Source organism: Thermobia domestica, chromosome 7 (genome assembly GCF_964235325.1).
Source record: "Thermobia domestica chromosome 7, izTheDome1.hap1.1, whole genome shotgun sequence".
Taxonomy (NCBI): Eukaryota; Metazoa; Arthropoda; class Insecta; order Zygentoma; family Lepismatidae; genus Thermobia; species Thermobia domestica.
This window is the reverse complement of record NC_137460.1, coordinates 132,237,088-132,259,399: the sequence shown is the minus strand read 5'-3', so window position 1 is coordinate 132,259,399 and position 22,312 is coordinate 132,237,088. Positions and strand designations below refer to the sequence as shown.

The window sequence follows — 22,312 nt, the reverse complement described above, 5'->3', positions numbered from 1 at the left end:
GATGAATATTGCGACATTCAAAATTCCTATATACCACTTTCCCGAAGAAAGAGAAAAATCATTTAACTGAGGAGACGGCAGAAGGAAAGAAAGCCTTAGTGTTGAATCAATGTTAAAGATAAAGAAAAATTCTTTTAGAGCTCCTTGTCGATTTATGAGCTTAATAGAGAATAAATCAAGTTCCCAAACTCCTCGCCAAAAGAGAGCGGTAATCTTCTAGCACTAAACTACAGACACCTTTGAACTTCAACAATGACCACCAATAAAAAAATGGTATTCTAAAAGCTGATGCATTCAAATCAGTAACGTTGCTTACATCCACCAACCTTAATAACAAAATAACTAAATAAATAATATTACTGATAAAAACTTTGTTTTGAAATAAAACGGTAAAAGGGGCTTTTTACCGCCGCATTTCTTGCTGTGTAGGAACGCCTCTGAGTATATAGCATCTGCCGAAGTGAAGCCAGTAGTACCTAAAATTTAATGAGCTTAAAATGCGCCTGGTTACCTCGAAATCATAGAACACAATACTTACCGGAAACTCTGTATGATCTGAGAAAGAACACCCAAGTTATCACCACATCTTTGCGCAGATGAGGTTTTCTTCGGCAACTCATTGTATTCTAGGAAGGAGGAATTTAGTCTTCTGAGTGACTTAGTCTTCATAGAAATTTAGTTCGAATTCATTCAACCAGTCGAAAGTCTCATCGGAATTCATAAAAAAATCTGTAATGTATGTACCTTCTGATATCGCAGAATTTGCTCTGAAAAGAAAAATAAGCGAGAAATGCAGAGTTAATTTTAAAATTCTACAAAATTAATGCAGATAGTGCATTTATCTGCACGGATGATTATAATCATATTCCTAATAATCATATAAACGACTGGAAATTTATTGAATTAAAACAAAACAAGTTAATGATTAAAAAAAAAAAAGAAAGCTTTCTTACTTTTCGAACAAACATTACCTGGATATACAATGAGGCATTAATAGGTCAACTAATTCCATCTCGTATAAAGCACCTCGTGCGACTTCATGAACCATGCCTTACGCTACTACCTCCTTATGTGCTACAATTCGTTATGTCTCACACTAGTATTCACTGAAACAAAAACCTATTCATCCCGAGGTGACCACCTGCATGCAACATTTACTACTAGTGTCCATCGGATTTATGGATCCATGGCGAGTCTATTCTCTGATCGATTAGAAACACATTATTATTTTTCGTAGCAGCTGAAAAGTCAAACAATACACCAATTGGCGGCTACCATCCTTTATTGTGCACAAAGTAAGTGAAATAACGCCACGACTTATATACGTTTGAACCTTTAGCTTCTCCGGCCATATGGGACACGTGACATACAATACTTAATTGTATATCATATATAGCAGCACAAATTGCTACCCATTATGGTGAACAAGGAAAGAAATAGAAAAAGGCCATGGCTTGGTTGTTACAACATGTACGTACTTTAGTACACAAACGGAACAGAATTACATTGCTAACGGGCCTTTATCCTTAAATTTTCGCAGCTTCTTAGGAATGTCTGCCATCACACACTGCTGAAGGTTTATATTAATCTTTTGGGACGATAGTATGGCTGACGTTGCCTCAAAACCACTAGCGTGGCCTGCGACACATTGGGTGGACATACTTAACAGGTTTCCAGTTCAGTACTCTGAAATGCTTCATATTATATATATATATATATATATATATATATATATATATATATATATATATATATATATATATATATATATATATATATATATATATATATATATATACAGGCCTGTGCTGGCCTTTGGGATACCGGGACATGTCCCGGTGCGCCCTCGGAAACATCACAGTATAAATAAAAGTAGAAGCTTTTAACAATAAATTCTTGCAGCTTTGTTGGTAGAGAACCCGTGAAAGGTGCAGTGCGCCCTTTACATTAGGCACCCTTCGGAAAACACATCAAAAATGAACGATTTTATTTATTCTTCTGTATACCAGATCTGTGCAATAAATACTGATAGTTACTGTTGGTCCAGGGTACAGTGCGCCCTTTACATAAGGAGCCCTGCGAAACATCGAAATTATGAATAAGTTGTTTTAGGTGTTCTGTACAGGGGCGGATCCAGGAAGAGGCGATCGGGGCAATCGCCCCCTCCAGAAGAGGAAACTTTCTTATTTTATATATATAAATAAAATCCATACCAAAGTTTGGAGCCCTTAAAAGTAGCAGTATGACAACCCACCGCCCCCCAGAAGTCGGTCCTGGATCCGCCCCTGGTTCTGAAAATACTCTAGGACGAGAGAGTATTTTCAAACCGATTCTAGGGACGAAAGTCTGCATAAGAAAAGTTGTGACAACGGTGTTAGACTAATGAACTTTGCAACATCCAAAAACTGATCGTAAAGATTACAAAAATTCCCACATCGTGACATTCATAAATATCCTTGGACTTCACCAGATCGAAAAACAATCAGATTGAACACGTTTTAGTAGACAGAAGAAAACAGTCTAGCACAATTGATGTTCGGTCGTTCAGAGGACCTGACTGTGATACTGATTAGTAGCTGGTAGCATCGATAATAAGAGAGAGACTATCGTTGAATAAAGAAAATATTCAATATCTGAAAACGGAGAGGTTTAATTTAAAGAAATTAAAGGAGAGCCAGGTGACAGGAGAGTTGAGTTGATTTTGAGTTTAACGTTCCTTTCAGCAGTGAGGCTATATGAGACGGTATGATATATGCTACTGAATAACATGGAATCCGAACCACATGAGCTCCCGCCGGAAATCGAATCCAGGTCTCTCACGCCAAAGGCACGTACGCTAACCGCTTAACCACGAAAGAACTCCAGGTGAGAGGAGAATACCAGACTGAAGTGTCGAAAGATCCTCGGTTTTAGAAGATTCGGAGTGCACTATTCTTCAGGATACTTGGGTTGAAATTAAATATAGCATTGCAATTTCAGCAGAATAATTAAAAATGGGGCATGCGGAAATACGTAGAAGCAAGCCGTGGTTCGACCAGAGCTTCACTAAACTAGCAAAGAAGAGAAAACAGGCGAAACAGCATTGGCTACAAAATCTGAACGAGATAACTACACAAAATTTCGTTGTCATCTGGCGGAAAACTTCCAAACTTTTAGAAGGAAGAAACGCGATTTTTTGAAGGTTAAAATTAATGAACTTGAAGGTAATAGTAAAAACAAAGATATTCGGGATACCTATAAGAGCATAAATGAATTCAAGAAAGGCTCAACCTCGTGCTTAGAAAGCAAACGGAACAATTACCACCCATACAGGTAGTATGTTGAATAGATTAAAACATCTCTTTATCGGTTTGCTTAACACGCAGCTCAAAAATAATATTCTTGCAGAAATTGAAATGCATACAGCATAACCGTATATAACAGAACCTTACCAAACAGAAATAGAAGTCGCTATAAACAATTAAATACAAATCTCCGAGTGTTGACGAAATTCTGGCTGACTTAATTTTAGCTGAAGGGGAAAAATTGTGGAAAAATACACACTTATTTTCCTTATCTGGAACAAGGAGGAATTACCACAAGAGTGAAAAAAATCAATCATTGTTTGAATTCACAAGAAAAGCAACAAAACTGATTCTAATAATTATCAAAGTATTTCTCTCCTGTCAGCATTCTATAAATTCTCTTAAACATTCTATTAGAAAGATTGACTACATACGCAGATGAAATTATTTGAGATTATCAGTGCGGATTAAATTGAAATCGATCAACTATCGACCAGATATTTACTATTCGACAAATACTCAAAAAGAAATGGGAATACAATATCCCGGCACATCAAATAGCTATTTATTGATTTTAGAAAGGCATACGATTAGGTTAGGAGAGAAATATTGTACAACATTATTACAGAATTCGGAATACCGAAAAATTAGTTAGATTAACAAAGATATGTTTAAATGAATCCTAAAGTAATGCCCGAGTAGGGAAATTCTTGTTTACGAGCTTTCAAGTTAAGTATGGCCTGAAACAAGGAGATGCGTTGTCGCCGTTATTATTCAACTTTGTTCTGGAGTATACTATAAGGAAAATCAAAGACAGCAATCAGATACCAGAGTTGAATGATATTTACCAGGTTATGGCATATGCTGATGATATAAATATAAAAGGGATGATAGAACAATAGAAAGAAATACAGAAATTTTAATTAACGCTTGCAGGAATAAGGGCTTCGAAGTAAATGCAGAGAAAACTATATATTTGGAAGTTCGTCGTGATCGTAATACTGCAAATTGTGGATGCGTTAAAATACTGCAAATTATGGATGCGTTAAAATACATGTAATACTTTCGACAAACTGGATACTTTCAAGTATCTAGGATCAATATTAACAGACCAAAGGCATAATCACGAAGAAATTAGATGTCCACTGAAAGCAGGATTTTATTTTATTGTTCAGTTAACACTTTGACCGCCATCTCTAATTTTGAAATTTTGCCATTCGCGCCATTCATGTTATAGAGTTGTGCTTGCATTAATATGGAGGACTGTTGTAATAATTTTGAAAATTGAACATCGGTTATTTTGGAAAGTGCAAATTTATAGTGCCGGTCCTATGTGACCGGCGCGGCGTGATAAGTAGTTTATTGCTTCAGTGCGCCGTGCCGGTCAAATTTCCGGTCATCTTTATATGTCTCCAAATGAAACCTTCAAACCCTGGCCACATGACCGACGTGGCTTAAGTGAAAAGCTCTGTGTCGGTTCCAGATGACCCCCATGGCAGACAAAATCTTTTGTCGTCGCGAATTCTGTCGAGGAATATGAAGCTTAAAATATATAAATCCTGTTGTGTTGTATGATTGGAAACATGGTCGCTTAGTCTGAGGGGAAAACGCGGAATGAAAGTATTTGACAATACTATCCTGAGACGAATATTCGGACTCTGAAGAGAACGGGAATGGGGAACGGTGGAAACTTCATAACGAGGAAGTACATAATTTATACCATTTACCTTACATTGTTAGGGTCACCAAGTCTACTAGGCTCAGATAAGCAGGTCACGTAGCATGAATGAAAGAAGGTAGGAACGCCTTCAAAGTTTTACTGAAAATCCAAATAGAAAAACGACCATTAGGAAGACCGAGGCGAATATGGGAGGACAATATTAAGATAGATCTCACATAGATAGGAATATAAAGTAGAAGCTGGATCCAATTGCGCGGTATTGAACCGATTGCGCCCATAGGCTATAAAGCTATATTAAGTTGTTGATACATTTAGCTTATTTCTGTTCGAAAAAAAATGTTGATTTTGATTTAAAATGGCACCCAAACATATATATATATATATATATATATATGTATATGTATATGTATATATTCGTGTTTGTATGGGCGCCCTTTTGGTAGACTTGTCCACCGCCCTCGTTAGTATTCCAGCATCCCAGCACGGGCCTGTATAAATACATATCGAAGTGTTGAGGGTTTGGTCAATCTCTCTCTCTCTCTCTCTCATCTGTATATAAAAATGAACGTATGTGTGTGTGTGTTCTATCATAACTCTGGAACGCCTGGAGCATTTTAACCAAACTTCCTACTCATATTACTTATATTCCGGAGAAGAATGCTGTCGGGGTTAAGACCTCCTAATGCACCTAGGGAGGTGAAGCAGGCGGAATACATATAAAAATAATCGAAAACGTCCGATACCATGTTAATCAAAGGGGATATTCCAAGGGAGATAGAAACTTCAAAATTTATGGGAAAAATGCAATTTTTATGGGTTTTGTAATTACACTTCCACTGAATTGCGTACCTAAGGGTAGAAGGAAATTTAAACATTTTCCATAAATCTAATTTTCCCATGCAAAGAACGAGCATTTAAATAATTATACATATTAGTATATCTATTTAATTATATTTATATATTTAATTATACTTATTTAATTATATTATAAAAGTATATTTAAATAATTATACTTTATTCCTCAGTAACAGTGATACCACAAGCTCCCGACTCTCTCAGAATGAGGGAAAATTCTTTAGTGCCAAACAATACACCCCTTTTGATTTCAACAATGACCATTTACATATAATGATGGTATTCCAAAAATTGATGCTCTGAAACTCCCGCCTAAATCAGTAGTATTGCTTAAACCAACTAACATACTTTTGTGACAATTCTTTCAACCTCATTTGTAATTTGGAGAAGATATGTGTTTGTTCCGTAGCAGTTTTGTGCTGTAAACCACCGCTAATTGTTTTATTTTACACGCGAGCATTGTTGAACAATTAATAGTGAGTGAGACTCTGGAGTGTTAGGACGTAGAAACGTCCGTCAGCTACGTGAAGTTATTGGCATGTTGTTCTTTTATTTAAGTGTCAGTGTTATGTTGTGTTCTTCCAGTTTTGAAATCATCAGGACAATTAAATCAGCACATAAGTACTAAGGTCTTATTTTTACTTTGAGATAGCTTGATTGGCTTAACTACATTCCTTTTTCAACTGATTGATCTTCAATAGTGAATAGTGAAAAATGGTGTCGAAACCAAAGGAAGGTTATTTCTGGATTAGAAAAACATACCTTTAAGGAGGAAGAATCGAGGGAACATTCAAAAACATTTATATATTAATTTCTAAAGTCATTTACTGTGTATTGCTATCGACTGCACGACATTTTATATTAAAAAAAAAAAAAAAGAACTGCTTGTAACAATTCTCTTCTATTGTTGAGCTCGCAGTTGAGAAGAAAGAAAGCCGATATTGCTACTAGATTTTAAGAAGCAGTAAAGATATAAATGTCAAGTTAAAAATATTTTCATTATTTAAAGCTTTCGTTATAAAATAGATTATTAAAATAGATTATAACATTGAGATATTTATATAATTCTTATTAGTGGACCTTTTTGAGCTTAATAATTGACTGTATTTTATTGTCAGAACTAAAACATTTTAATTAAAAACGGTAAACCTTAATCTCACGTTACATTTCGAATATTGTTTTTCTATATACGAGGTCAGGTCTATTAACACGCATTTATAATAATCTTAGCCAACTAGTCTATGTTATTTCATTTAGTGTATACAGTGGTGTAATGCTAGAATTTCTGGAAGGGATACGCTAGATTGTTTTCAAGAGTATAGCGTATACGCAAGACTACTTGGCATATAGGCATCTCAATATACGCTCATTCTTTCGTAAATTTAAGGTGAGTATACGATAGACTAGAACATTTTAGGTGGGTGTACGCCGTATACTCCCGTATATGCCCCATTACATCCCTGTAACTCATTATTGTGTTATTAATGATATTTTATGCAAATATATACATATTTATAGTGTAAAGAGAATACATTTGTATATGTCATAAATCCTGTATGCCGGTTTTCACGAGATCAAAGAAAATGAGAGCAGAAAACATTAAGAAGTTATTAACTGGACTGAAACAGCAAATGGAGAACATGTCCCTTGAAATGAAAGAGCAACAAGAGAAGACACGAGAAGAAATGAAAGACGAACAAAAGAAGATACAGGAACAAATAAAAAAAAGCAACAAGAAGAAATAAGAGAACAAGAGAAGATACGAGAACAAATGAAGGAACAACAAAAGAAAATACGAGAAGTACAAAATGGGTTGCAAGAAGAGTTAAAGAGACAGGTGAATAGACAACGTGACGATTTGAAACAACAAATCGATGAACGATTTGAAGTAATAAGGAATGAGATGAAGCAATTAAGCGATAAAATTGGAGACGTGCAAGAGAAGCAAGGTCAGCTACACGAAAGATTAGGTGCAGTTAAAGCACAATGCTATAACACTAATTTGAAGTTGGCTGGAGAAATATTAGCGGTCAAAGAAGAAGATGTGAAACGTGAAATGCAAGTAGAGTGTCAACAGATGAATAGTTCCACATTGGAGCAAGTTTCATATCATCAAGAACAAACGAAGCAACGCATGGCCGCATTGCAGAAAGGATTATAGGACCTAGAACGTAAACAAAACACTATTGAAAAGGATCTTCGTCTATTGCAAGAAACTTCTGAAGAAAGGCTCGGGAAATCCGAACAGAAGATGAATTGCAAATTTAGAAACTGAGAACTGATATTCAAACAGTAAGATCTCATATTGAAGAGCATCCGAAACAACTTACAAGATTTGATTGTAGGAAGATGAAACAACCAGCGTTGGACTTACCAGTAACTTCCATGATTAAGTTACGAGAAAAGAGAAAACTGAATTATTCCGTTACCAGTACATCTGAAGATGATAATGATGTTGACGGCGGAAGGTGAGTGGCGAAGAATTATTTTTAAGATCACATCACAGGCAGAGAAAGCATAACCGTTGCCCAATTAGAACGTATAATTTGGGAGATTTGAGACATTTTGTCCGTTATGATGGCTACGTCGGCTCAATGACCGCTCAAAGATTTATCCAAAGATTCGAAGCCCAAGCTCGTATCCAGGGCATTCCGGAAGAAGAATTTTTGAAGATAATACCATTGTTGCTAGATGGAAGTCCACTTCATTGGTTTGAATTGGAACAAGGTATCTTCTACTCCTATTACGATATTTTGTTTCTGCATTTTTGCGTCACTTCTATAGTGAGACGGCAACTGCACAGCAACTTGAAGCCATCCGCAGCAGACGATTTAACCCGAGGCTAGATAAGTCGGTTGTTGACTTCTGTATAGAGAAATTTAAACAAATGAAAGAACTTCAACCCGGTTTAAGTGATCCATCTCTGTTGGCAGATTTACGAAGACTCCTACCCTATAAATATCAGAAAGCAATACTCGGAATTCCTTTCCACACGATGAATGACTTTGTCTGTGCAATTCGTAACGTTGAAAGCTTCAATATTAATCCACCTAAATCTACAGGACGGAAAAGAGACTCACATATGACACAAGAAGTAGGTCGACAGCAAGAAAGTATCAGCCATGGACAACGACAAAATTATTGGGTTCGTAATGTAAATACATCTCTAGAAACAGATCCAGGTCCCATATCAGGAGAAAGTTCGTCGCGTTTCCAAGACTCCAGGAACGATTACTTTCGAGGAGGAGTTACGAACCAAAGAGGTCGACGTCAGAGAAATAGAAGAGAACGATGGTATAGAAAACGTAAGAACCAGTGGAGGAACTTTAACGCATACCACAACGAGAATCAACGAGGGCCTGAAGCTTGTCAATGGGCACAGAATAACGAGGATCAAGAAGTGCGACGTGCTTATCGTTACTCTCAAGAGTTCACACAAGAGACAACCGAAAGTAAAGATGATCCACCTCTTACAAGAGAGAGACGCAACAGACTCTCACCAAGTCCAAACAGAGTGTCATACCAGACAAACCCTCGTTCGGGAAACTAGAGGACTGCGTCCTCAGCGGTCAGAGACACGCAGATGAAGACAGAAATGACCTAAAGTGTTGTTTCAACATACATTATTGTGGTCTTAATGAAATTATCGCTGATGAATCAGATACATCGATCAATTGTGAAACAAACGACCCGACATCATAAAGTTTTTGAAGACTCATGTTACTTCATTTATCAATGTAGATGTAAGTAATTTACGTCTGAAAGCTATGTTGGATACAGGTGCAGATACATCGTTGCTCAGTTATAAAATTTGAATGAAACTAACGAAGGGTATTTATGCCGCAAGCTTGGAACAGTGTAGTCATCTTAACCTGATGGATTTTACTGATTCGAAGAAGAGGAAGATTCGTGAAAGGACAGAAATACCAGTGAAGATAGGAGAAATCAAAGTATGGGTACCAGTCATTGTGTTGGAGGTGATCAATGAAGACTTGTTACTGGGCATGGATTTCTTGACGCAGATGAGTGCCATATTGAATCTGCGTGAAGGTACTGTACAGTTATCTAACCAAAATGTTAAAGTATTGATAGATTTATTAAATAAACATTCACTCAATTCTATCGATGAAAGTGATGAAGACACCAAGATTCATCAAACTGAATATGTCTATTCCCAAGAGAAGCAGAGAGTGGATACAAGAACTAGGCACAATACAGCTTCATGTGAAAATCTGATGCCAGATCCAAGATTTAGACTTGATTCCATGACGAATGGTATAACTCAGTCCATGTCAACGGCAAAGGATTATGTGGTCACTGACGATTAATTACAACAAGCGGTAAACGGTGCAACTAAACTCTCCGCATATGAGAAGCAGTCACTTTTGAAATTACTGAAGGAGTACAGAGATGTATTTTTACAAATGCCTGGTAGATGTAATAAATTTAAGTATGACCTACAAGTTAAAACCAACCAACCAATAATAAGGAACAATACCATTCGCATACCGTGAAGAAATTAATAAGCAGATACAAGGAATGTATAAACAAGGAGTTATTGAATATTCAACTTCCGAACATCATAATCCTACCTTGGCAGTGCCAAAGCGCAATGGAAAGTTACGTATAAAGGAATTAACGCTAAGTGACTCAAATAGTTACACTTTTTCTTCTCTTTTAATAAGAAGTTTATTGGCTCATTTAATATATCAGTTGTATGTGTAACGGTCATAATATATTATCTCTTGAAGTTTATAATGTAATGTCTCCCAGAGATGATTTACTAGCATATTCGTTTAACGTTCACACATGCCAGAGTTCTCGAATATGACTCAATTTTACAAATGTGAGCATATCCGGTCCCACATTCGGACGTCAAGTTGCGACAGTTCTTTCAACCTCATTTGTAATTTGGAGAAGATATGTGTTTGTTCCGTAGCAGTTTTGTGTTGTAAACCACCGCTAATTGTTTTATTCTACACGCGAGCGTTGTTGAACAATTATTAGTGAGTGAGACTCTGGAGTGTTAGTACGTAGAAACGTCCGTCAGCTACGTGAAGTTATTGGCATGTTGTTCTTTTATTTTAAGTGTGAGTGTTATGTTATGTTCTTCCAGTATTGAAATCGTTGGGACAATTAAATCAGCAGATAAGTACTAAGGTCTTATTTTTACTTTGAGATAGCTTGATTGGCTTAACTATATTCCTTTTTCAACTGATTGATCTTCAATAGTGAATAGTGAAACTTTGATATATATGGACTTTTAAACACCTCATTTCTTGTAGTGTAGCAACGCCTTTAACTATATAGCATCTGCCGAAGAGAAGTCAATGATACCTAAAATTATCGTCGGTCACCTATCCACCACATTTTTTAAAATCTTAAACCGTAATATACAATACTTACCGTAGACTCTGCATGACCTCAGAAAGAACACCCTAGTCACTGTCTAATTCTTGCGTAAACAAAATATTTTTGCAGCAAGACATTGTGTTAAGTTTCATTCTCGTTGTAAGAGCTGGGAAGGAGGAATTTAATCTTTTGAGAAATTAGTCTTTACAGAAATTCAGTGCGAAATAATTCAACCAGCCGAAAGTCTGATTGAAATTCATCAGAAATCTGTAATGTGTGTACTCCTTGATGCCGGAGCATTCGTTCTGAAAATAAAAATAAGTAAGAAATTCACAGTTAGTTTAAAAATTCTACTATAGTATAAGCGTATAATGAAAATTATCGAAATATAAGACATTTGTCAATAGATATTGAAGCAAGTGTTTTTAGGCTATAAACCAGACGAATTATAGATTTCCAACGTTTCGAATGCGGACATTGCGTTCATCTGCAGAGATGATTATATTTATATCCCTGATAAATATACACATCACTGGACATGTATGGAATTAACAAACTAATGAAAATGTATTAGGTATTGTAGTCTGTAGAGCGAGTATTAGATATAACAGTTACAGACTAAATGATCGATGCTTGCCCCCGATGAGAAGGATCCCCGGTTCCATCCTAGGTCATCCGAATTTGTGATCGACTCAATGCCCTTGGATTATTTCTGGATTCTTCCATGTCCTGTCACATTCTCATTCCACCAATTCTTCTATATCATTCACGTTCATTATTCGTCCGTCTCGTTTAGCCTAAAGGGTATAATCGTCGGTCGTTATACTGGAAATTTCTGCATTATCATTTACAATGATTATATAAGAATTAGGATATTCAGTAATCATTGTTCCTTTAACTTATAGCGATACAATTATAGTTTTTACCGATGTGACTTCTTTCAAAATGTATTCCAATGGCACTAATAACAGAGTGACTAGGATTGTAAGCGGAAACCAAAGTTTGCGTCTGTGACAGGAAAGTAAACATATTGTTACGAGACGAATTGGTTTGCATATCGACAGAATTACATTTTCGTTCATGTGATATGGCAGAAAATCGAAGAGCCATGTATCAACACTAGAATGTAATAATTGAATTTTCAAATCATGGAATCGCCTGAATCTCAGATATTCTTCCCGCAATAAGAAAGAAATCTTGCTTATAATTTGAACTAACATCCATCTCGATACACACTGCGAGATTAACAAGACGACTAATTCCATCCTGTATAAACCACTTCATGCGATTTGGTGAATTATCGTATGCAACTTCTTCTCGTGAGTGCTACAATTCATTATGCCCCACACTGGTACTCATTGAAACTAACATGTATTTAACTTGGGGTGACCAGTTACATGCAATATTGCGTACTTACGTCCATTGCATTTCTAGACCCAAGGCGAGTCTATTTTCCGATCAAGTAGAAATAAGAGTCAAGATCAAGCTGAAGAATCAAAGAATATCCGTTACCAAAAATATTTGCATTGTAGTAAATAATTAGGTTACAATAAGGAATATTAATTGTGTTACTATAATACCTTAAAATATTATATCCTGAATGTACAAGTCGCGACATTGATATTAGTCGACTGGACGACATTTTCTAGATACTGCTAATGAACTTTAATTATAAGAACACACCCCAGTTGGCGACTATAATCCTTTATTGTGACCAACATAAGAGAAATAACGCCATTACTTATACTCGTTTCAATCTTGAACTTCTTCAGTCACATGAGGCGAGTGGCATACGATATTACGATGTGTCGTAAACCGTAAACTAAGCATATATACCAACACAAATTGCAATAAGAAAGCAAGCAAGGAAAGAAACAGAAGAAGATCAGGACTTGTTTGTTACAAAATGCACATACTTTAGCACAAACGAAACAGAATTAAATAGTTAATCGGTCTTTATCTTCAATGTGTTGCAGCTCCTTACGAACGTCGGCCATCATGCACTGAAAAAGGTTTATATTACTATTTTTTTTTGGCATGGTACATAATCTGTCATTGTAACTATTTGGCTGGCGTTTCCTCAAAACCACTAGCGTAATCGTGATAATACTGGCATAATTGTGATAATATTGCCCATACTTTCTTAATTCGATGAGCTTGCTTCACGTTGGGCGGATTAACATGTTTTGGTCAATGTCTCTGCCTCTCATTTCTATGTTAAAATAGATGTATTACCTGTTAAAGAAGCATGACGTTTTGTTACTTATTTAATTCTGCATTTTAGTTGCAATGTCGTACAAACTTGAAAAACGCGCATCATAATTTTATCTAAGCTTTTTTCCAACTGAGCAACGAACACAGTATTCTGAATGAACCGATGACGTACAAATGTGGCGGCAGAAACAGTCCATTAAGGCATATCCAAATACGTGCGTCATATGTCAAACCTACGAAAAATTTTACTTATTATTAGTATACTCTATTTTATTAATATGAGATTTATTTTACAATGTGCCGTATAAACCCGAGACAAGTAAAAATATCTTTTCAAGTTTTGTCCTACCAACAATACCGTTCAGTCTAGTTCTTCATAGGCATTTATTTAATAGATGAGAATGAGCAAAGTTATGATCCCTTCGTGATCGCACCCAACAGAAGAACCTATTTAGAGCAATACACACATTTCAAACGAAGCGACGAATACACACGAAGGTGATTAAGGCTAGCCTTCCAGGAATTTCATCAATTTCATCAAGCGATAGTAAATCATAGCATTTGGAAGAGAAATTGTGAGATTTCGCAATATTCGTTGATTGAGTTGAGTTGATTTTTAGTTTAGCGTCCCGTTCAGCAGCGAGGCTATATGAGACGTGGACCTGCTGATTAACGTGGAATCCGAACCACATAAGCTCCCGCCGGGAATCGAACCCGGGTCTCCCACGCCAAAGGTGCGTGCGCAATATTCGTGTGGTTTGCCGTAGAGAAGCACTAGCTTCATGAAGTAAGCTTTACACCGAGAAATACAACAGTCTCTTCGCCCAGTGGCTATTTGCCGATGTACGGAGGGAGTTGAAGAAAAAACACAGATGAAAAATATATGAAAAATTATCATTCGAATCAACTTTTAAACGCTGACACAATAGAAACAATAAGAAAATGAATGTTATAGATACTATTAGTACAAAGTGAACAATCATTTCTTTCTTTCAAAGTCAATATAAAAACAATTATTTTCGACAAAGCATATTTATACTGTAATATGAAACTGAAAATGACACTCATCAACACTGAGGCCATACTATTACAGATAGAAGCGCGTCATTTCAACAGAAATCTCCTCTTGTCGTCGTATTTTGAAATATATATCCTAAAGGGGAGATTAAGGGATTTAATGTTTTACTAAGAATATAGGATCTCATGAGTCCCTGAAACGAAGGAAATGGAACATAAATTTTTCAATAGAAACAATTTAATATGTATCGTGTGGAAGAAATTTTGCTATATATTTTTTTGCGGTAAGTACTAGCCTTTTTGCTTTTTCTTAATTTAATATGTATTTCAGCATCTTTGTAAATCCCGTAACATCCAAATTTGTGACTCTTTGTGCAGAAAAGGACCAATGTCAGGATTTGGATAAGTTGAAGGTGTAAAATTCTGTATATAAAGTTTTAAAAAAATATGGAAATATGTGTTTCAACGTTTTCGAAAATTCAGCTTCTAAAAAAGAGAGAGAGGTAAGTATCTCAATATTCATAATTCTAATTTTGTATTCATTAAGTACTAATCTTCCGTGCGAAGAACAGGCACTTCTACTAGTAGTACTGTATTGTACACTCATCTCCAAAATTATTGTCGCATATCTATAACTATCTTCTTATAAGAATATAATTTGATAATTATAGTGCAGGGTACTTTTAATACTGATACTATGTGTATAAGCGGGAAATATTTATTTGTGGTAAATTTCATATGAAAAGAATTATAAATACGAAAATTATAATGAGTAAAATAAAATGATGGTAAATAGACAAGAAAATTTTATTTTCATTTTATTGTTCTTATTTACCGCTCTTTTGACATGAAATTTGTCACATACATGTCTTTGCCGATTATACACTTACTAACATTATAAGAAATATCAGACGAACCCGTTATCAAATAATATTCCGAGAACAACATATTTATCGACATGCGACAATAATTTCGGACAAGAGTGTACTAGCATGTTGACATTTGTTGTTACGAATAAATTGGATAACTTGAATTACTGTTTGAATGGTCAACAGTTAATTTAAATTAGTTTCTAGTTGTTTACTTGAAGCAAGCATTGTTATATCTTTCTTACATTGTATAGCCAAATGCAAAAGAATATACAACATGAACCATAATTTTCCAAGTATTTCAGCCTACCCGTTTCGAAACTTCACGCTACATTACTATATGGCATTCATTGTTTATCACCTACGAGCAACAGACAAAATTTCCGAATTTCGACTAGTTAAATTAACGCATAAGCGAACATCTAGCTCTAAAGTACTTTATATCATAACCAGCAGTCTGCACATTTTTACCTTTAGGTATTATTATTATTGTTTAATTTAGAGTTCACTTGGCTAATAGTTCTTCTGTTGAATTTACGTATGAATAATTTATTCTGTTGAATTTACGTATGAATAATTTAATCATTGATGAATATTGGGACATTTAAAATTCCTATGTATCACTTCCCGAAGAAAGAGTAAAATCATTTAACTGAGGAGACGGCAGAAGGAAAGCCTTAGTGTTGAATCAATGTTAAAGATAAAGAAAAATTCTTTTAGAGCTCCTTGTCAATTTATGGGCGTAATAAAGAAATCAAGCTCATACACCTCTCGCCAAAGTTATTACCACACCTCTGCGCAGATGAGTTTTTTTTCGGCAACTCATTGTGTTAAGTACCATTTTCGAGGGAAGAGCTACTAGGAAGGAGGAATTTAGTCTTATAAGTGACTTAGTCTTCATACGAATTTAGTTCGAATTCATTCAACCAGTCGAAAGTCTCATCGGAATTCATCACAAAGTCTGTAATGTGTGTACCTTTTGATGTTGCAAGATTTGCTCTGGAAAAAAAAAAAAAAAAAGCGTGAAATGCAGAGTTAATTTTCAAATTCTACAAAAGTAATGCAAACACTGCATTCATCTGCACGGATGATTATAATCATATAATCATATTCCTAATAATCATATAAATCACTGGAAATTTATGGAATTAAAACAAAACAAGTTAATGAAAAAAAAAGAAAGAAAGAAAGTTTGCTTACTTTTCGAGCAAACATCACCTGGATATACAATGAGACATTAACGGGTCAACTAATTCCATCTCGTATAAAGTACCTCGTGCGTCTTCATGAACCATGCCTTACGCTACTACCTGCTTATGTGCTACAATTCGTTATGTCTTACACTAGAATTCACTGAAACAAAAACCTATTCATCCCGAGGTGACCAACTGCATGGCAACATTGACTATTTGTGTCCATCGCATTTATGGATCCAAGGCGAGTCTATTCTCCGATGGATTAGAAACACATTATTTTTCGTAGCAGTTGAAAAGTCAAAGAATATTCGATACCAATACTCGTAATGCAATAAATAACCAAGCTAGAATAAGAAATCCAAATTTAGTTACTATAATACTTTCAGTATTAACTTCCTGATTTTAACCAAGGCGACGTTGATATTCGTCGACTAGAAGACGTTTTCTAGATACTAATAATGAACTTTAATTGTACAGTTCGGCTCAAACCTTCCGACGTTTAAGGCGTGTCCTCCTTGAAAACGAATTAGGGCGTGATAACTAACATCGTGGTTGAAGGAGGAGTCGCCTGAACTTAGCAAAAGAGTGATAATGAAATATCTACTACTAATTGAAACTATATATATTTTCTAGTAAAGTAAATTTTGAATAAATTATATTATTATTCTTAGTCTCTCTGTATATATTCATTTTAGAGGTAATTATCCCAAATCGGACTTCCGAAGAAACTTATCGAAACGAATTTATTGACCGTGCTGATAGCGACTACTCCCAGTCACGACCCCGTTTTCAGTTTTGTTAGAAATAAGAAAAGAAATAGTGAGAAGGAAAAGGAGGGGAAGGAAGTAGGAAGAAGAAGAAAAGAAAAGAAAAGGAAAAGGAAAGATTGAGGATTTTAAAGGAGAATGGATTACTGGATGATTTAGGAGATATAGTAATGAACTCGAATGGTTATTATCCGGTAAATCATTCCAAATACTATTAGTGGAGAATCAATTTTGAAGTGATTTGGAAGAGATACATGTTCATACATACAACCCCGACCTGGATCCAATCAACCGCTCCGATCGGTTGCCCAAACCCAGTCCAAGTGTGGAGAAAATGGAATTTAATTCTTTGTAATTTAATCTCAAACAATAATTGATAACTATCCAGTATCTGAACTCCGTAATCTGAGATCGACCCCACATATGAATTAGCCGAAGAAAAAAAAATAATTATTAACTCAATATATGTATATATTGCATCAATAGGAGTTTCAATTTCTCTGAAAGAAAAAATGTCGTTTTCTGGCTCATCCTGTTATTTTGGTTTCACTCCTAGAGCCGACTTTAAATTTGTTAGTAGAGGTCTTTCATGACCTCGGTTATTTACCTTAACACACACATTAAATCAAGACACATATGCTATAAACGTTAATACGACAAGACAGTATAACTTAAACTAAATTCTATCATACATTCACACGCTCACTCACACAGGACAGTGTATATATCGTTAAAGAAAATCATCTAGCTACGATTTTATATAATATTTATTACATTAATGGAGGAAAAGAATAAAGAAAAAAAAAGTTATTGAAAGAACAATTTCTTAGTTATGTGTCAACGGAATACATAAAGTTATACCTTCATAAGTCATTTCTTGGAATTTAGCTTCATATATTTAATTACATTGACGAAAGAAAGAAAAAAAACAAAGTTAATATCATTACATATACCACGTTTCAGGCATGCTAAATCAAATTTATACTTCACAACATAAACGAAGAAGACATTCATATTTATATTTAAAAAAAATGAACAAAGAGGAAAGCAAAAAAAAAAAAAAAAACTTTTATATATAATGAAAATCTTTATGAGTCTCTATCTCATGTCGAGACATTAAAAAAAAAAAGTATCCTTATACGTCCTGTAGCGTATATCAAACTCGAGCATTCGAGATCACTGTTAATGCACTAAAGGTAGTGTCCAACACATTTCGCTCGATTTAATTTAGTTTATGTTTATACACATATATATATTGCTTTATAATAACCATTTGTCCAGTATACACGAACTACCAGTTTGTAGCTGTATTTGCATACTGAAAATTCCATCCATCTAGGGATTTCAACGACAACATTTGGTCAGAGGAGGATTCTCCTCTTGGTTCAGTCCATTTTTGAATTCATTATTTAATAACTCCAGGTTGCTAGTTAGTCATTCATCACTGGGACACATCATAACACTTTATTCGTGAATTACGTATAACCGTTACGTATAGTAGTCATATTCGAGAAAATCTTTAATAGTTGGGAGGATTATGGTGATTTATATCGTGGCAAACACTGGTTAAGTCATAGGATACACACTGGAAAACAGGGGGGATTCTAGGTACACTTTCCAAAAAAGAAATTTCTGGTTGATCACTAAAGGATAATATCTGTTGTGGGATTGGATTACGTTTTAGACCTGCCGTTATTTTGAAATGCATGCCATTGAAACTGTTTACATTACTGATCACTAGTTACATTTATTCAGAATAAAGAAAATTATTTAAGTTCGCGGCGGTATTCTTAAAAAGAAAATTAGGCTACATCATTCCATTCGTCGGAAAACATTACTTAAAACCCATGGCAACCAATAAACGTATGGGGCAGATGCGGTGCTCTTACATATATCCATATTATAAATTTAACATTTTACATTTCACTTTAATATTCTATATTTCATACATATTTACATTTCGACGTCTCTCTCTCTCTATATATATATATATATATATTTTCAATACACGCGCACACATTTAATTACATAACCCCAACACTAATTTGTCCAAGAAGGTTGCAACATTACACCAAGAAACAAAACTTCCGACATATCATCATAAAATATCATTTTCCTTTATACCGCGCGTCTATTAATTTTAAATTTTCACATATTCAATTGGAGAGTAGATCAAAGAAAGAAAGAAAAAAACTGTGAGGCAGGCACGTAACAGAGCACATTCTTAAATACATGAACATGTATAAACCAAACAATTTTTATCTTAACTTTGGGCCCAATATTACAACATTCACGGAAATAAAATAAATGGAAAGTGACCACTGGATCAAAAAAGAATCCCAGACGGACAATGGTGAAGGAATGAAAGTGGAAATTCGGTGTACCGAATCATTACTCACTTCGGCGATGGGTCAAATATAATGTAAACCCAGTCCCTAACTATTTCATCAAACGAATCGTATCTCGAGATGTCTCAGCTGGTCATTTCGGTTAAAAAAAAATATTATACATTAATTCATTGATATATTATACTTTCAAAATCGGGGGGGGGGGGGGAGGTTGAAAATTAAAAAAAAAACTTTAGAGAAGGAGTAAAAAGAATAGGTAGAAGAGAGGAGACAGAACACTACAACTACGAAAGATAAGTGGTCGAATTTGCGTATACAACATACTATAACCAAATATTCTCTTTTATGCCAAAAGGGGTTCGGCTTACCAAATAAATAGCCGAAAAAAGATGTCTGCAAAGTCGAGACTAGTCTGTGTCATCGATGGGATTTTCGGAAAGACAAAGGCTTTAGGGAAATCCCACCACTCACCGTATCCGGTCAACGCCCTTGCAGATCCCGGAAATCCACCGGAAGGTTGGAGTAGAGTCTTAATTTGGAATTTCAAAAAAGAAAAAAAATCATCCGACCTCTAAGAAACTAGGAGAGTCCAGAATAGTAATGAAACTAGAGTAAAATAATAGCTAAGATATCCCTAATTAGTGATTTGCCAAAATAAAAAAAAAATTAAAAAAAAACAACTGAATTTTGGATCGGTGATTTCAATGACCAAACATCACCGATGGCTACCCTGCGCAGACATGCCACAGTCTGGGACATCGTTAATTTCCATCAACTAATTAAACTGAGAAAAGAAACGAAAATACTTAAGAGGGTCATGGGTTGAGGTCCGGGTACGCGATTGACCTAGATATTAATTTGATTTGCCCCGTCTGTCCTATTCACTCTACAAACACTGTATGGTAGCGTAATGTGAAGAGAAAAAAAATCTCAGAGTCATAGGATCTTCTCTTTCATAACCGACTGAAAACATAATTTACAACAGCCCAAAACACCAACTATTTGGTATCATGATCGATGAACAATTACATTTAGTTAGCCATTATATGATGCTATCCCTACCCTGCTGTCAGGCGAGATTGTTTATAAATAAATACTACTGTTATGGCATACTCAACTACGAAGTAATAATACATTCTGATATATAACTCGCCTACCTTGTCGAGTGATGTCTCGGCGTGGAGGTCAGAACTCGAAACGATTCTCACCACACATTTACGTTTCATCTATATATATATCAACATATGGCTAAAATACACTGGGCCCATGTATACACTATACGGGTGTCGTATCATCTATTCTTTTTTACTACACTACATTTATATTTCACTTATATTATCATTTTATTCATATATTTATTAATTTCTGACAACGCAGTATTCTTTTTAGACACCCTGTTTCTTCTATCTATGCCCGAACTATACATTCATTTCATCATATATTTTAAAAATCTATAAATCGCGTCCCGACCAACACGCAAGAAACATTACTCGAACTCAAGACTTCTTTGCCACACAAACCATCCTATATCTTACTTCGCAGCTGTTTTAAAACAATTCTCTATATAGAAATATTCACAAAAAATAAAATATGCGCGATAATATTGCTGAATGTGATAACATTCTGACAGCAACAATGAAATTATTCTGCAACTACAAGAAAAATTTAGAAGTCAATATCGTAATTTCAGAACGGAAATAGCATCACATTGGCTGACTTCGGTTAAGAATCTATGCATAGTTTATTTACTTAAATATTTTCATTACTGGATTACACAGAATGTCGCAGTTTTCAGAATATTAAAGTGTCAAATCACATTATCCAACTATCTGTTCATATGGGCCGGAAATTATGTTTACTCGGTTTTAATTCGAAAATAAAGGTCAATTTTGTGAAATCTAAATCACTAACTGGGTTCAATGGTAAAATATGCACGACTGATAGTACTAAATTTCGACACAAGGGCGCTAGTAACTATTTGATCGAACTGTAAACCACGAAATGTGACCTTGTACACTGAATTATTGTACTATATTACGTTCACTTTCAGATATGGATTATAATGAGTTCATTTAATGACGGAATACGAAAATCGAATAGTAAATACCACACTGTCCATATTTAATTATCTCACGCTCCCAATCACTCACTACCACAATTACTACTACAAGAAAATGTTTACTACATTACGAATACACACATACTACTTAAACTACAAGACATATCATGCTAATACATACTAATCATCACTACCATTAATTTTGTTATCTATATAACACACATAGAACTCATCAGAGTTTACCATTTTTGTTCAAATCGGCTCTACTTGATGTAGAGGAAGGAAATGGACAGTGAAAACTGAACCAATTGGTCCTGATTAACTCATGATATTCTATAAGCTACTGGTCAAAACGTGTTCCAGGGAGACATACTAAAGCTATTAATTTAGAGGTTCCCCTCCCTAAAAGGGAAGGAAACCTAGATAATTAAAAATTTAACCCATCCCTACTGGAAGCTATCCCAATTCGGGATTAAAACAGGAGCCCTTAAAGTTAACCTAAGCGATCATTCTAATGTTACAGAGATTGCGAAACTCAAAATACCGCCATGTGGGTTAGTAAAAAAAATCACTTACTATCTATATCAACAAATTGCTACACGGACAGGTCTTGACTGTATATGATATTGGGAGGGGTGAAAAGGATAATCACTGTATTGAATTTACTGAG

General features: G+C 35.1%; 1 protein-coding gene across 7 annotated transcripts in view; it reads right to left on the bottom strand.

Moving 5' to 3' along the window:
• Positions 1-22,312, bottom strand: part of LOC145690397 (uncharacterized) — a 145,251-nt gene that overhangs the window by 27,110 nt on the left and 95,829 nt on the right. For all 7 annotated transcript variants that reach the window (XR_014132205.1, XR_014132206.1, XR_014132207.1 and 4 more), the window contains 2 exons: positions 11,227-11,477; positions 539-767 (listed from right to left, as the gene is read on the bottom strand). The gene's annotated coding sequence lies outside the window, so the exon portion shown is untranslated. The remainder of the gene's footprint in view (positions 1-538; positions 768-11,226; positions 11,478-22,312) is intronic.